At 47.6% G+C, this 18,015-nt stretch overlaps 1 protein-coding gene across 5 annotated transcripts in view; it reads right to left on the reverse strand.

Annotated features, from left to right (window-relative positions):
• Nucleotides 1–18,015, reverse strand: part of LOC126295501 (uncharacterized) — a 305,004-nt gene that overhangs the window by 129,307 nt on the left and 157,682 nt on the right. For 4 of the 5 annotated variants that reach the window (XM_049988080.1, XM_049988078.1, XM_049988082.1 and 1 more), the window contains exon 2: nucleotides 12,244–12,284. The exons of the other annotated variant lie outside the window; for it this stretch is intronic. The gene's annotated coding sequence lies outside the window, so the exon portion shown is untranslated. The remainder of the gene's footprint in view (nucleotides 1–12,243; nucleotides 12,285–18,015) is intronic. 5 annotated transcript variants of the gene reach the window in all.

Raw genomic sequence — 18,015 nt, forward strand, 5'->3', positions numbered from 1 at the left:
TTATTGCCAGAACGCTTAGAAGGTACAACGGGTTGGCGGAGGGCATCGAAGAGCTTCAGACGTGGACATCTCGTATTGTACTACCGCGAAACAGCGGAGAGGTTGTCTCACGGACACGATAAGCGAGTTGGGGTGGTAATCAGTAACACAGAGCCGTTTTTCTTTCGGACGACATGTTTTTCACAAAATTTCAGTCGCCACTTTCTGCTTCGAATGCGAACATATGTTGTCGGCGCGTAGCTAGATTGGGAGGGATGACGAGCGCAATACATCGTGAGCCGGGTGCAGCGATCTGGTTTCAGGGATACGAAGGGAGCGATCGTCCGAAGCTAGGAAAGTCGGCACTTAGGCAGTTTAGGGGGTACGTGCGCCGTGAGCTGCTCCGTCAGCAGAAAGTACCATCGAGGTCACACGGTGGGTCTGCGGTGGTTCTGACGCTGAGGCAAGGCGAGGCTCCATGGTTGCTGTGCCACGGGTTGGTGCTACCCGTTTGCTGCAACAGCGTGTTTTGCCTGGAACCACAGTAGCTTCCGATTTGTGGCAAGCTTACAACACCATAGGTAATTTGGGCTACAATCATCTGACTGTTAATCATTTGCTTTATTTTGTCGATCCCTTTACAAAGGCAACCACAAATCACGTGGAGTCCGTCTGGCAAAAAGCTAAAGAATAGAATAAAAGGCGTTTCGGAACTCACCGTGCTATGCTGGCCGAAATTCTCTGGCGTCAACGTTTTGGGGAATATCCATTGCACAATTTCATTGAGCATGTTGAAAAAAAATCTATCTTAATGCCGCAAATCAACTTGAGATGGCTGTTGTTATCTAATCTGTGATTCGACCTTTAATGTATATCTGTGCAAAATAAACAAATACGATTTTTTCAGAAAATTTTGTTATTAATTCCATCTTTTTTGCAAAAAAAAATGTTTTTGAAATTCCGTGCATACATACGAAATACATCATTTTTGATAAAAAAACTGAGACTTTTAATTGATCTTTTTTGCATCCGTATGAAAATAAATACTTTTTTCGGCGACGAGCGCCGGCCGGGATGGCCCAGCGGTTCTAGGCGCTTCAGTGTGGAACCGCGCGACCGCTACGGTCGCAGGTTCGAATCCTGCCTCGGGCATGGATGAGTGTGATGTCCTTAGGTTAGTTAGGCTTAAGTAGTTCTAAGTTCTAGGGGACTGATGACCTCAGATGTTAAGTCACATAGCGCTCAGAGCCATTTGAACTTTTTTTTGTGACGAGCGCATCACATATGACTGTAACACAAAATTTTTGAAATAAATTTTTTTTTAGCATACCGTTCACATGTATCCTTATATCTTCGGAAATACACGACTTCTTCAAAAATACGTACTTTTGTTTTGTCGTGATCAGCGCATATACCCCCTAAACTGCGTAAGTGGCGAAGAATCAAGTGAACATGTTCCGCAAAGTGCAATACCTTGAGAGGTATGAGCACTTGTTCATGTTAGACACTGTGAAAGAAAGCTCTTCTACTCGAGGATGTTTTCTTTGCATACTTTTAGAGGTGGTAGTATGGAGCACAAGAAAAGAAACTGGCTAGTAAAGACATGCTCTAAAATGCTCCTGTTAAGAACTACGGGCACTTGTTCAGTAGAAGAGGTGTGTTTCACAGTAGCGAAGATAAGCAAATGGTCACAGCTCTTACTGTAAGCATGTTAGAGGCGACGCCTGCAAAACGTTTTTCAAAATTAGACATGATTGTCTTAATGGGATTGCCGCGATCGTTCTTTAAATAAAAATATGGCATTTCAGTTTTTCATCGCTATTTTTTATTTTCAATGGCCGGTTTCATGCTAAATGCCCATCTTCAGGTCTGTTAGACAAAGTGAAGAATATAATTAACAAGACAGATAGAATTACTGACAGTAATATCTTAGTTTACAAAAAGAAATTTTGGAATGTATTAAATGCCAACATACCATATATTGCAATTACTCTGTAACTCGTCAGTACAGAACTATCGGTTCGGTGTCATAACTAAAGTAAATTATAATCTGTTAAAAGCTTAGATCGCAGTTTTGGAGGAACCTAATTGGTAAACGTAAAAAGTGCTCACAACCTATAAGAATTGTGCATACGTTAGTTTTTCACCGTATATAATAATGGCGAATACACTTTTTAATAAAACTTTTTTTCTTTAGTTATGTACTGACAAGTTACTCTGTAACTGCAATATATGGTATGTTGGCATTTAATACACTCCAAAACTTCTTTTTGTAAACTGAGATATTTCTATCAGTAACTGTATCCCTCTTGTTAATAATATTTTTTAACTTTGTCTAACAGATCTGAAGATGGACAGCTAGCCTGAAACCGGTCATTGGAAATAAAAAACAATAGCGATCAAAGACTGAAATGCCATATTTTTATAAAGCGTTATTCGTTCGAGTAATCGTTGACAATTCCGAGCAACAAGACAAATCGAGGCCTCGCACAAAAGGATTCGAGTCTCGTACCTTTCGCACTTGTCATTCGAGAATGGATTCGCCGAAAACAGACTGAATGGTACGATAAGCTTTGTGTCGAGCACAAAGTGTCGGCGTGGGTCGGGTAATGTCGGCCAGTGTGGCGTGGCGCTAAACGGCGACAGGCGAGTGGCGCGTGCTGTGGCGCCGCGACGTCGACGTCTGCGTGTGCCCGGCCAGCAGCCCCTCCCCCCTTGCCCAACACGCGCGCAGCTCCCAGCTCGCCACGGTTCTCTTGCGACCCCCGTTCGCCGATACACGGCACTGCCGGCCGGCTCCCCTGTTTCCCTTTCTTTTCTTCCTTCCTAGCCGCGCACGCGCTCCGATAAATCGGAAAGAGCCAGCGAGGTGTGTGGGCGAGGGGGCCCGAGGGAGCAAGGAGGGGGGGGGGGGGGGGGAGGGGAGGGTGCTTGCGGGAAGAAACGGAGGGGTGGAGTGGGCGAGACGAGGCCGCCAGTCGATTTATCGTATCGATCTCCGCGCGCCGCCGTGCCCTCGCAGTACAGCCCGGCCACAAAGAAACGCCGCGCCGCGCCGCCTCCCTCGCACCACACACTGCACTACACTACACTACACCAGGCCACGGCGGCTTCACTTCACACACCACACATCGCTGCATCTGCATCCCGCTGGCCATATTACGCTCTATCGCAAGGGATATTTTCGCAGAGCATTCTATACCCGCCGGCCGGATTGGCCGTGCGGTTCTAGGCGCTAGAGTCTGGAACCGAGCGAGCGCTACGGTCGCAGGTTCGAATCCTGCCTCGGCCATCGATGTGTGTGATGACGTAAGGTTAGTTAGGTTTACTTACAAGAGGATCTCCCCATCGCACCCCCCTCGGATTTAGTTATAAGTTGGCACAGTGGATAGGCCTTGAAAAACTGGACACAGATCAATGGAGAAAACAAGAAGTTGTGTGGAACTATGATAAAAATAACCAAAATATACAAACAGTAGCCCATGTGCAAGATTGGCAACATGAAGGAGAATGTGAGCTCAGGAGCGGCGTGGTCTCGTGGTTAGCGTGAGTACCTGCTGCATCAGAGGTCTTTGGTTCAAGTCTTCCCTCGAGTGAAAAGTTCAATTTTATATCTTCAGACAATTATTATCTGTCTGTCCGATGCGAGGTAACTGCGCCGTAGTATGGAGACGCCACGCCTAAACAAACATCGAAACACACGACGTCAGTCGACTACAGCGCACGGAAGAGAGTATTCATGCTAACGAACCTCCCTGGCTGGCAGTTGACTGTTCGCTCCTTTGGACGAGAGTGCATTAAATACGGGAGATGTATTCCGTGGGCAATATGAGACCAGCAAATGTAGCTCGCGACTTCAATAAGGTGGTCAATGAATATTGGAGAGGCACGTCCTTACGTCTACTAATCGCTCGGTTTTGCGGTGCGGTCGCAAAACAGACACTGAACTTATTACAGTGAACAGAGACGTCAATAAACGAACAGATCATAGCTTTGCGAAAATAAAGAAAGTAAACTTTTCACTCGAGGGAAGACGTGAACCAAGGACCTCACGTTCCGCAGCTGCTGACGCTAACCACGGGACCACGGCGCTCCTGAGCTCACATTCTCCTTCATGTTGCCTATCTTGCACATGGACTACTCACTTTGTATATTTTGCTTATTTATATCATAGTTCCGCGCAATTACTTTCTGTTTTCTCAATTGATCTGTGTTCAGTTTTTAAGGCATATCGACTGTGCCAGCTTACAACTAAATCTGAGGCAGGTGCGATGGGGAGGTTCCCTTGTTAGTTCTAAGTTCTAGGCGACTGATTACCTCAGAAGTTAAGTCGCGTAGTGCTCAGAGCCATTTGAACCATTCTATATTCGGCCTCATTGTCTTTTGCTTTACGATGCCCCAGGTTATCGGCCGCTGCTACAAATTCATGGCTGCATTGTGCACTTCCTACTCTACCTCATACAGCTCGAAACTTTCGTTAGACAGGACAAAAACGACATGTATAACGCTTCCAGAATTTCACTTTGCAGCGGAGTGTGCGCTGACGTGAAACTTCCTGCCAGACTGAAACTGTGTGTCGGACCGAGACTCGAACTCGGTACCTTTGCCTTTCATTCGGGAGTGCTAGTTGTGCAAGGTTCGCAGAAGAGCTTCTGTAAAGTGGGGAAGGTAGGAGACGAGATACTGGCAGAACTAAAGCTGTGAGGACGGGGCGTGAGTCGTGCTCGGGTAGCTCAGATGGTAGAGCACTTGCCCGCGAAAGGCAAAGGTGTCGAGTTCGAGTCTCGCTCCGGGACACAGTTTTAATCTGCCAGCAAGTTACAGGTATAACGGTAATTCTCGGAATATAAACTAAAACAAAAATCAAACTCCGCGAGAACAGGCTATAAGGCCCAGCGGCACCGACCGGCCGCCGTGTCGTCCTCTCAGACAACAGGCGTCACTGGATGCGGATATGGAGGGGCATGTGGTCAACACACGGCTCTCCCGGCCGTAGGTCAGTTTGCTAGACCGGAGCTGCTACTTCTCACTTAACTACCTCGTCAGTTTTCCTCACAAGGGCTGAGTGGACCCCGCATGCTAAGAGCGCTCGGCAGACCGGATGGTAGCCCAGCCCGACAAAGCAGGTGGCTTATAAGACACTTCTGCGACCTATACTTGAGTATTGCTGCTCAGCGTGGGATCCGTTCCAGATCGGACTGACGGAGGAGACAGAGAAGATCCAAAGAAGAGCGGCGCGTTTCGTCACAGGTTTATTTGGTAAGCGTGATAGCGTTACGGAGATGTTTAGCAAACTCAAGTGGCAGTCTCTGCAAGAGAGGCGCTCTGCAGCGCGGTGTGGCTTGATGTCCAGGGTTCGAGAGGGTGCGTTTCTGGATGAGGTATCGAATATATTGCTTCCCCCTACTTATACCTCGCGAGGAGATGACGAATGTAAAATTAGAGAGATTCGAGCGCGCACGGAGGCTTTCCGACAGCTTGCCGCGAACCGTACGCGGCTGGAGGAGGAAAGAGAGGTGATGACAGTGACACGTAAAGTGCCCCACCGCCACACACCGTCGGGTGGCTTTTTGAGTATGAATGTAGATGTAGACTTCGGTGACCTGACGAGAACCAGTGTTAGCACTGCGGCAAGGCTGTTGGCAGCAGGATATAAGCTGCCTGACAAGTGTGGTGTCTGGCGGCGACGCCACACTAAACACAGTTGTCGGCCGGACGCGCGCAGTCATTCGGTTGGGAAGCACTGGATTTCGTACAGCCATTGTAGTATCTCCTACGACAAGACGTCCCATCTGCTGTACCTGGTCCCCGATGCCACGGATATGTCGACGTTTGAACAGGTGCCACACGGCTCGTATGAGGGGCAGATGTGCGGGATCTCGCCACGACAGCACACCAACTTGCCGGAGGCATTGCAAGGAGGTGCGGGCGAGCACCGCAGTGTCACACTAGAGGCGACACGCGACGACGGAGGAAGCTGTGCCGGCAGAGACTCGCCGGCCGGTACCTGCGCACACCGCTGCGCCCCTCCCAAACCCGCGCACTGCAGAGGCGACCGCGACTCGCCGCCGAGCACAGAACGAGGCCGCTGCTCGAGACAAAGCCGCCTGCGCAGGCCACACGCGCTGCTCGGTGGCTGCCCAGCCGAATGGCGCACACAGCTGCGTGCGACCCACTGCTTGTTCTCGGATTGCACGTGCGGACGATTCTCTCATCAGCCAACTGCTCAATTTAGACAAAGTAGCGGCCAGTGAAGTGAACCGCAAAGAAGACGAGCATTTCTGGTCACATGAGTACAGGGTAATATCAACAGCACCGGAAAACATTGTAACGGCAGAAGGATTCGTTATGAACACGAAAGGGGGGCAGAGAGAGTGTTATGTGAACACTTCAGTGACAGGGTTGTTCTTATCAGAATCGACTGCAAAACAACACCGGCAACGACACTCCACGTGTACATGCCGACGTCACAAGCTCAACATGAAGACACAGAGAAAGTACACTACTGGCCATTAAAATTGCTACACCATGAACAAATGCAGACGATAAACGCCTATTCATTGGACAGATATATCATACTGTAACACGTGACTACAGTTGCGTGCATAGATCCTCAGAAATCACTACCCAGAACAACCACCTGTGGCCGTAATAACGGCCTTTATGCGCCTGGACATTGAGTCAGAGCTTGGATGGCGTGTACTGGTACAGCTGCCCATGCACCTTCAACACGATACCACAGTTCATCCAGAGTAGTGAGTGGCGTATTGTGACGAGCCAGTTGCTCGGCCACCATTGACGAAACATTTTCAATTGGTCAGAGATCTACAGAATGTGCTGGCCAGGGCAGCAGCCGAACATTTTCTGTATCCAGAGATGCCCCTACAGGACCTGCAACATGCAGTCGTGCATTATCCTGCTGAAATGTAGAGTTTCGAAGGAATCGAATGAACGATAGAGCCGCGGGTCGTAACACGTCTGAAATGTAACGTCCACTGTTCAAAGTGCCGTCAATGCGAACAAGAGGTGACCGAGACGTGTAACCAATAGCACCCCATACCATCACGCCAGGTAATACGCTAGTATGGCGATGACGAATACACGCTTGCAATGTGTGTTCACCGCGACGTCACCAAACACGGATGCGACCATCGTGATGCTGTAAACAGAACCTCGATTAATCCAAAAAAATGAGGTTTCGCCATTCGTGCACCCACGTTCGTCGTCGAGTACACCATCGCAGGCGATCCTGTCTGTGATGCAGCGTCAAGGGTAACCGCAGCCACGGTCTCCGAGCTGATAGTCCGTGCTGCTGCAAACGTCGTCGAACTATTCCTGCAGATGGATGTTGTCTTGTAAACGTACCCATCTGTTGAATCACAAGAGCAGCAGGTATACTTGGAAAACGCCGTGTGATACGGGAAGATTTCAATTAGATTACGTCGTGGTCGAACAGAGATTCCGAAATCAGATACTGGAAAGCAAATACAGACTTGGATCACAATGTAGTAATGATGAAGAGTAGGCTGAAGTTTACGGGACTAGTAAGGAAGAAACAACACGCAAGAAAGTGGAGTACAGAAGCACTAAGGAATGACGAGAGGCCCTTTAAGTTCTCTAAAGTTATAGATACATCAATTAGGAAAACCTCAGTAGACAGTACAGTTGAAGAGGAATGGACATCTGGAGAAAGAGCAATCACGAAAGTTGCAAAGAAAAACATACGTAGAAAGAAGGTAACTACGAAGAAACCATGGATATGCAAGGAATACTTCAGCTGATCGATGAAAGAACCAAGTGCAAAAATGTTAATGGAAATTCACTAACACAAAAAATACAAGTCACTAAGGAAAAAATGAATAGGAAGTGAAGCGAAGCCAAGAACAAATGGCTCTATGAAAAATGTGAGGAAATCGAAAGAGAAATTATTGTCGCAACGACTGACCCAGCATACAGTAAAGTCAAAACAACCTTCGGTGAAACTGAAGGCAGGGGTGGTAACGTTTTAGACTGAAATGGGAATTCGACTGTTAATTGCAGAGGAGGTAGCGGATAGGTGGAAAGAGTGCCTTGAAGGCCTCTGTAGGGGAAGATTTGTCTAATATGATAGAGGAAGCAACAGGGGCCGATTTAGAAGAGATAGGGGATGCACTATTAAAATCAATTTAAAAGAGCATTGGAGCACGTAAAATCAAATAAGGCTGAAGGGATAGATAACATTCCATCAGAGTTTCTAAAACCATTCGGGGACGTGGCAACAGAACGTCTATCCACGTTGGTGCATAGAACGTATGAGTCTCAAGACATACCATGTGACTTTCGTAAAAATATGACCCACACAATTCCAAAGACTTGAAGAGCTGACAAGTACGAGAATTATCACACAACCAGCTCTACAGCTCATGCATCATAGTTGCTTACAAGAATAATAATGGAAAAGATAATTGAGGAAGTGACAGATGACGATCTGTTAAGCCTCAGCAAACGTAAAGGCACCAGAGAGGCAATTCTGACGTTGCAGTTAATAATGGAAGCAGGAATAAAGAAAAATCAAGATATGTGCATATGACTGTAGACCTGAAAAAAGCGTTCAACAATTTAAAATGGTGCAAGATGTTCCACATTCTGAAAAAAAAAAAATAGAGGTAAGCTGTAGGGAGAGTCCGGTAATATAAATTCTGTACAAGAGACAAGAGGGAATAAGAAAAGTGGACGACGAAGAACGAAGTGCTCGGATTAAAAAGAGTGTAAGACAAGGATGTAATCTTTCGCCCCTACTTTTCCATCTCTACATCGAAAGAGTAATGATGGATATAAAAGGAAGGTTCAGGTGTAGGATTAAAACTCATAGCGAAAGGATATCAATGGTAAGCTTAGGTGATGGCAGTGTTCAATTGGCTCTGAGTGCTATGGGACTGAACATCTGAGGTCATCAGTCCCCTAGAACTTAAAACTACTTAAACCTAAGTATCCTAAGGACATCACACACATCCATGCCAGAGGCAGGATTAGAACCTGTCACCGTAGCGGTCGCGCGGTTCCGGACTGAAGCGCCTAGAACCGCTCGGCCACGAACACAGTGTTAATCCTAATTGAAAGTGAAGAAGAATTACATGATTTGCTGAATTGAATGAACAATCTAATGAGTACATAATATGGATTGAGATTAAATGGAAAAGAAACAAAAAAATGAAAAGTAGCAGAACTGAGAACAGCGAGACTTAGCGTCGGAAGTGATGGTCACGAAGTAGATGAAGTTAAGGAATTCTGCTACCTAGGCAGTAAAATAACCAATGACGGACGGAGCAAGGAGGACATCAAAAGCAGGCTCGCTATGGCAAAAACGGCCATTCCTGGCCAAGAGAATCTACTAGTATCAAATACCGGCCTTAATTTGAGGAAGAAATTTCTGAGGATGTACGTCTGGAGTACAGCATTGTATGGTAGTGAAACATGGACTGTGGGAAAACCGGAACAGAAGAGAATCGAAGCATTTGAGATGTGGCGCTATAGACGAATGTTGGAAATTAGGTGGACTGATAAGGTAAGGAATGAGGAGGTTCTACGCACTATCGGAGAGGAAAGCAATATGTGGAAAACACTGATAAGGAGAAGGGACAGGATGATAGGACATCTGCTAAGACATGAGGGAATGACTTCCATGGTACTAGAGGGAACTGTAGAGGGCAAAAACTGTGGAGGAAGACAGAGATCGGAATACGTCAAGCAAATAATTGAGGACGTAGGTTGCAAGTGCTACTGTGAGATGAAGAGGTTGGCACAGGAGAGGAATTCGTGGCGGGCCGCATCAGACCAGTCAGAAGAGTGAGGACACAAAAAACCGCCGGTGTGCCAGGTGCACAACACGGCGGCGCTGCCTCGTGGTGAGCAAACGTGGTCGACTGCAACCTCGGCGTCGGTCAGTGTGTCTGCCCTTCTGTCTGAAATCGCGCCTGCCGCGTGGGATTAGCCGAGCGGTCTGCAGGCGCTGCAGTCACGGGCGTGTGTGTGTGTATTTGTCCTTAGGATAATTTAGGTTGAGTAGTGTGTAAGCTTAGCGACTGATCACCTTGGCAGTTAAGACCCATAAGATTTCACACAGATGTGAGCATCTCTGACATCGCGGCACGGTCACCACTAGAAGCGCCACAAACTCTAATGTTGGACGATTCGAACAGCCGGCCAAACAGAGACGCACTGTCAAACTCCGCCGGGTGCTGGTAACGCTGCCTCACTGGGGTACACGACACCTCCGTCCCACCTCTCCACATCTGACGCTGTCCGCGGCCCTCATACATCGTATTCGGCGTCGTATCAACACTAAACGCGAACACAACTAATTCCCTCTCGTGGCAGGCAGTATAGAATGCACACTGGCAATAGCAAAAGTAAGTATTTATCAAAAAGACAATTTTGCTAACATCGGATACAAAATTTAATTATTCTTCCTTTGGGCTCGCAGCTCTTGTATTTCTTCCGTGTTTTCAGTTAAAGTTATTGGATACAGCTCCCGACTTTTACGCATCACACTTTTTTTTTGTTACCTAAACATGTTTCAGCACCTCTGTGGCATCATCAGTGTTTTTGTTTTTGCACAACTTGATTTTACAACATATGGTTTTGCAGGACCATCTGTACGGTGTCCTACACTGAGCGCTCGTCACGATTTGTTGCGCTGATCCTCCCCCTCTCTTGTACCGAGGGCGCTGCACACACACACATACATTAAACGTACTTCACGTGTTTTGGGTTTCGCTGTGGGTCTAGCTGGTAGTGCAAGGTCTGGGTTTCTGGTTCTGTGCAAATCAACTGCTGTTAGAGTTCTTCAGAACCGCTTTCCTTGCCATAGCCAGTCTACATTTTATATCCTCTCTACTTCGATCATCATCAGTTATTTGGTCCCCAAATAGCAAAACTACTTTACTATTTTAAGTGTTTCATTTCCTAATCTAATACCTGCACAATCACCCGGCTTGATTCGAGGACATTCCATTATCCTCGTTTTGCTTTTGTTGATGTTCATCTTATATCCTACTTTCAAGACACTGTCCATTCCGTTCAACTGCTCTTCCAAGTCCTTTGCTGTCTCTGACAGAATTACAATGTCATCGGTGAACCTCAAAGTTTTTATTTCTTCTCCATGGATTTTAATACCTACCCCAAATTTTTCTTTTGTTTCCTTTACTGCTTGCTCAATATACAGACTGAATAACATCCGGGAGAGGCTACAACCCTGTCTCACTCCCTTCCCAACCACTGCTTCCCTGTCATGTCCCTCGACTCTTACAACTGCCATCTGGTTTCTGTACAAATTGTAAATAGCCTTTCGCTCCCTGTATTTTACCCCTGCCACCTTCAGAATTTGAAAGAGAGTATTCTAGCCAACATTGTCAAAAGCTTTCTCTAAGTCTACAAATGCTAGAAACGAAGGTTTGGCTTTCCTTAATCTATTTTCTAAGATAGGTTGTGGGGTCAGTATTGCCTCACGTGTTCCAATATTTCTGCGGACTCTAGGATAATGGGGATGAAATCTTCCAAAACTTTCACGTATCGTTCGGTAGTCACCGTGCTATCGAGGAATACCACAGCGGTTATTCCGTGACTGGACACTCCACAGCACACAGTCAGCCGTGAAGGGTGAAGAGACTGCTCGATCGCCAAGTCGGGATTCTCAGTCCCCCAAATGCTCCAATTTTGCTCATTGACGAACGCATCCAAATGAAAGAGGGCTTCGTCGCTAACCAAATCACATCATGCCGTCGCCAACTGTGCAGTTGGAACGTCCTAACGCAAACCGTTCACAAGTTATGACCATTTTATTTCATATAGTTCAACAAGTGTGACGCAGTGTGTGAATATAAGACTAGTTCCATAACTGTGCAACACACTGACATCTACGATACAGGCCTGTGAGGACACATGTTTTGAGCAGAAGTCGTAGCAGTCCGGAGTCTTATGCCGTGGTAGGTTGACGTCTTCAAGGGGGTCCGTAGTTCGACGGAAGGTCCAACACACGCACAGGCTCGCTACTGACCGAGTCAGTGAGCTACAGACTCCCTCCAAGGTGTCCTCCGCAGACGGGGACGAAACGTTGGGAACCGACACGGAGTTCATCAACCGACCACGGCATAACAGTCCGGGCAATTATAAGGGGCATGACATTTCCGGCCGTCAAAGTCTACGCTGACGAGCAGTTGCAGGCCCCTAAGTAGCATTGAGCGCTGCGACGAAGGGGACCCAGCTGTTGGCAGCTGCTCTACTCACCAGGGTTACCGTGGGACGTCTGCAGCCGATCCACGCGCCACCTGTAACACACGAGCACGAAGCGGTCAGCATCCGAGCGCGCACAGCGTGCACAAGCTTCCGCCACAGTTACTCCGAGAAAGGCCTGAAGCGTTAGCCACCAGCCGTGCTTCGCAGCGTTGCATTCCCATGCGCATCACACCTTTCATAAATATATCAAATTATTTAATATCTTACTCGTCGACAAATACTCTCTTTCAGATTCTCAATGTGGCAAGGGAGCGAAAGGCTATTTACAATTTGTACAGAAACCAGATGGCAGTTATAAGAGTCGAGGGACATGAAAGGGAAGCAGTGGTTGGGAAGGGAGTAAGACAGGGTTGTAGCCTCTCCCCGATGTTATTCAATCTGTATATTGAGCAAGCAGTGAAGGAAACAAAAGAAAAATTTGGAGTAGGTATTAAAATCCATGGAGAAGAAATAAAAACTTTGAGGTTCGCCGATGACATTGTAATTCTGTCAGAGACAGCAAAGGACTTGGAAGAGCAGTTGAACGGAATGGACAGTGTCTTGAAAGGAGGATATAAGATGAACATCAACAAAAGCAAAACGAGGATAATGGAATGTAGTCGAATTAAGTCGGGTGATTGTGCAGGTATTAGATTAGGAAATGAGACACTTAAAGTAGTAAAGGAGTTTTGCTTTGGGGAGCAAAATAACTGATGATGGTCGAAGTAGAGAGGATATAAAATGTAGACTGGCAATGGCAAGGAAAGCGTTTCTGAAGAAGAGAAATTTGTTAACATCGAGTATAGATTTAAGTGTCAGGAAGTCATTTCTGAAAGCATTTGTATGGAGTGTGCCATGTACGGAAGTGAAACGTGGACGATAAATAATTTGGACAAGGAGAGAATAGAAGCTTCTTTCAGAAGAATGCTGAAGATTAGATGGGTAGATCACATAACTAATCAGGAGGTATTGAACAGAATTGGGTAGAAGAGCAGTTTCTGGCACAACTTGACTAAAAGAAGGATCCGTTGGTAGGAGATGTTCTGAGACATCAAAGGATCACCAATTTAGCACTGGATGGCAGCGTGGAGGGTAAAAATCGTAGAGGAAGAGCAAGAGCTGAATACACTAAGCAGATACGGAAGGATGTAGGCTGCAGTAGGTACTGGGAGATGAAGGAGCTTGCACGGGATAGAGTGGCATGGAGAGCTGCATCAAACCAGTCTCAGGACTGAAGACCACAACAACAACAACAACAACAACAACAACAACAAGAACAACACGTGAACAGTCGAGTGCAACTGCTGTGGTTATTGAAGCCTCCGATACCGCTTAGCCCACACACAAGCAAAGTGCCAACTTTAAGCCTACCTCGTCCTCGTGCCACACTACACATGGCTACAAGTCTGTGTGACGCGTTCAGCTCGTGTGATAATTGCTCACACTCGGGTCACTCTACGGATCACAACGCATTCACCCCACCTGATAACTCAGGCGCCGCGCTGGCCTGGAGGTGAGGGAAGCTTCTGTAGCGAATACGACCGTATGACGACGACTCGATAATAAGTCCCAACTAGTAATGATACTATTTCCATAACCTGAGAGTGAAACACACACACACACACACACACACACACACACACACACACACACACACAAATATCGCAACACCACAAAATAATCAATGGAGACCACTGAAATTCCTGGAATATACGAGGCTAGCCGGCCGCGGTGGTCTCGCGGTTCTAGGCATGCAGTCCGGAACCGCGCGACTGCTACGGTCGGAGGTTCGAATCCTACCTCGGGCATGCCTGTGTGTGATGTCCTTAAGTTAGTTAGGTTTAAGTAGTTCTCAGTTGTAGGGGACTGATGACCACAGCGGTTAAGTCCCATAGTGCTCAGAGCCATTTGAACCATTCTTTTTTATACGAGGCTAGTTTCAAAAGTTCTCGATATCGCCACGAGAGGTCAGCGCTGGCACAAGGAGCTGTTCACGTGATATTCACTGGTGTGTTGCCTGCAAAGACGTGCCACGTGGGTGACCTGGGAAGATAGATGTGGCGGTGACGTGGCTCTGTTGTACGAAACCAAAGGATATTCGTGCCGATTTCCAGAACAGACTGGGGAATTCTGCTCCTTCATGTTGAACTCTTGCCAAGTGGATAAATGAATTTAAATTTTGTCGGGAGAGCTTAGCTGATGATCCGCGCAATGGTGGGCCAAGATGTACCATTACTCGAAAACTCATTGCAAAAGTGCGCTAAATAGTAAAGGAAAATCGTCGATTTGAAGTGTTACTGGGAAAGAACAAACATTTCAAGGACCTGACGGACAGTTCATAATGTTAAACATAGAGTGTGTTGAACGCCGGTCGCCGGCTTAGTAGTCCATTATCATGACCACCTTTTTTTCCTTTTCATTTTGTTCGATAAAGTTCGTCGCGTTTGGTGTGGTCGGACGCCACAAGACCCGTTGAAATTGCTTTAGTGAGTTTTTTATTACAGAGAGCTGCTTGCCTTCAAACACACTCAGCTTCCGTGCCGGAAGTTGTTGTTTTAGGCTGGTGTTTATTGGACTTCTAGTTCCCCGTTTCTAATTCACTTTTTTCCCCCCACATGCTGCTGTTTTCGTGCTTCATCTGTCTTGAGTTTTTGACGGCCTCTCCACTAGGCTACATTAGCAGTAAATCTGAAAGGGTTGCGACGGGGATCTTGCGTTGTGAGTACGGCCCCGCACTCCACAGCTCTCTGCAGAGTATCACGTAGCTGGTAGTAAGTTGCACGCCGTTCGGCAGAGAGAGACGTGTCGGCGCCCTACGGCGGCCGGAGCGCTGCCAGACAAAGGGCCTGCCCAGCAAAAAGCGGGCCGCCCGTTTCCCGGCACACGGGCGAGCAAAGAAAAAAACAAAGCAAGAATGGCATCGACAGCGGCGACGGCGACGGCGACGACGCCGCGCGGCCGGAACGCCAACTAGCGGCGCGCAGTTGCGGCGGCGGCGCCGGCAGGTGGCAGCAGCGGCGGCGGCGGCGGCGGCTGGCCGCGGTGGGCGGGGCCAGGCCCGGTCGATAGGACGACACAGTGGCACACTGGCCCGCATTCCGGCCCTCTGGGGAGCGCACCGACTCAGCGGCACGGCGGACGCCTCGTCTGTCGCAGGCATACTCACGATGGCGGGGTCTCCCTCCCTGACACAGGGCAATGTCAAACTACCGGCGGTAGTTGACGGCGCACATTGTGCAATTCATTACACTTCCTAACAAACAGTGTACTCCAGAACGATTGACGAACAAATATAACTTCGTGGTCCAGCAGCAACAGAATTCGTGCCTCTTTACCTGATTTGTAAATCTGAGGAAGTTACGTTTGTACTGGGCTGCTTTTACAGGAAACTGAACATATTGGTGCTCTTCTTTAGGTATCTCGGTTGACTACGAGGTGAGGAGCACTGAATGTTAATGACATATCTTGCGATTGTACACGTCGGGGGAGGGGTGGGGGACAGAAGAAGAGGCAAGAGAGATACTTGTTTTATTAAATTAAATATTTTTAACTTATAGGGTTTCTCCTTTCAGTTGCAAGAGGGGAATATTTATCTTTTCTAATGTGCGTGTTTAAAAAAAGTTGAAGCTCACCAGTATTTTCGATGTATGAAGCTATTTTGTTTCCTGTTTTGAATTCCTTTCGTTGAAAACGACTAAGCTAATGACTGGCAACAGTTGGACATTATTTAGACACGTAAATTAGTTCACATTTCCAGTGACGATGTCAAACGAAAATAAATAAATAAAAGAAACAAGTTCATTGTAAGGGGGTTCGGGTAAGTTTCTATAACAAAATGGATCAAGTAAATATAGTTACTTGAATGTAAAATTTCCGAAGCTTGCAATGGGGCAAAGCATCTTCTCATACTGATCTACGTTTGTTTCGAAAGGATTCAGTAATACAGAACTATGATCTTCATTTGTAACTTTACGATAGTAAGAAAATCTTTCATCTAAATAAAACTGCAGAATCCAAAACAATACCGAACAGTTTGCCCAAAAGTAAGAGATTTAAAGTGATAAGCGCGCCAAGGCGTTTCCGCCTGCAGCAGAGGCGGCGTCCGCCGTGCCTAGCTGACGTGACGTCAGCAACGAGCGCCGACGCCTTCCGGCACGGTTCCTGCTGCTCCCGCGACACGCTTTCTCCTCGGAGTCGACGCCTCGGAGTGTGTGCTCCCTCCGCCTCCATCAGCACGCAATACCTCAACGACACGAATACTGAGAAGCAGTCGCAACAGGACTGCACAGACTTCATGTAGTTATAGCGACAATGTTTTTTACAACACGCCTACTTCGACATTCACGAAATCAGTTCTCACAGTTTGGATATGAAGCAGCGGCACGATACTGACTCTTCATTGATGTAGTCACGACCCTAGTGTGTCTGTGACGCAAATCACCTACAGACTGTGTGGCCTGCGAAGTTCTCAATTTCTCACGAGGGGAATTCCCCATCTTCCCCCCCCCCCCCCCCACACACACACATAAATTTAGTGGTAAATTAGCCCGTTGCATAGCTGTTCAAAAACTAAACACAGATCAAGCATGAAAACAGGAAGATGGTATATTGGACAGTGAAGAAAGAAGGAGAATAGAAACAGTGAAGTCCAATATGGAGCACAGTTAACTGTCACTCTGTGGTGGATGTGTGGTCACAAAGTTGGACTGCGATGGCGGGAGATCCGCGTTCAAATCTCACATTGTCCCTTATCTTTTCCACAAAATACGAACATGACGAACGTACCCATTAATATAGTGCGGAATACACGGCGTTAATGGGCTGTGTGAGCATCGCCTGCACCGCCCCCTTCTGACGTCGTGATCACGTCGTTAGGACCGTACACGACGGCCTGCTCGAATCACCGCCACTTCAGTTGGTAAGAACTGATGGTAGCGTTCGCTTGTCGCGCAGAACTCAGGGACTCACGTTGGACGATGGAAATGCATTACTACAGAGAGAGAGTAGGTAAGTAATGAGGTTCATTACTAACAAAAAACACCGTGTCGCCGACTTTTTGTGCTGAAGATATACGTTGACTGTGGATATTGTGTAACAGACACAGTCCCTTTGAGTGTTCAGAGATGTCACTAAACCCGTCCCCAGATGTAAACAAGCATGCATGCGCAGCGCCTATTAGACGGAGGGGTCCGACAGCCGATCAGTTCGACTCATTCCACGAGGAAGGAGGTACACGGCTCGTGTTGTCTGTAGTTCAGCCGTGCCTAGACGGTCAATACCGGGGTTCGATCATGTCTGGAGTGAACCTGACCGATGTTGTTCGGACACGGAGGAGATAGAGAGAGACAGGAACTGTCGATGACACGCCTCGCTCAGGCCGCCCGAGGCCTACTGCTGCACTGGATGGCCGCTACCTACGGATTATGCCTCGGTAAACCCCTGACAGCAACGCCGCCACGTTGAGTAATGCTCTCCGTGCAGCCGCAGGACGTCGTGTTACGACTCAAACTGTGAGCAGTAGCCCGCACGGTGCGCAACTTCACTCTCAGCGTCCACGGCATCTTTGCACCCACGACACCGAGCAGCGCGCTACACATGGGCCCAGCAACGTGGCGAATGGACCGCTCAGGATTGCCATCACGTTCTCTTCACTAGGAGTGTCGGATATGCCTTCAACCAGACAATACTCGGAGACGTGTTTGGAGGCCACCTGGTCAGGCTGAACGCTTTAGACACACTGTCCAGCGAGTGCAGCGACGTACAGGATACCTGCTCTTCTGGGGC

Source organism: Schistocerca gregaria, chromosome 11, assembly GCF_023897955.1.
Source record: "Schistocerca gregaria isolate iqSchGreg1 chromosome 11, iqSchGreg1.2, whole genome shotgun sequence".
Classification (NCBI taxonomy): Eukaryota; Metazoa; Arthropoda; class Insecta; order Orthoptera; family Acrididae; genus Schistocerca; species Schistocerca gregaria.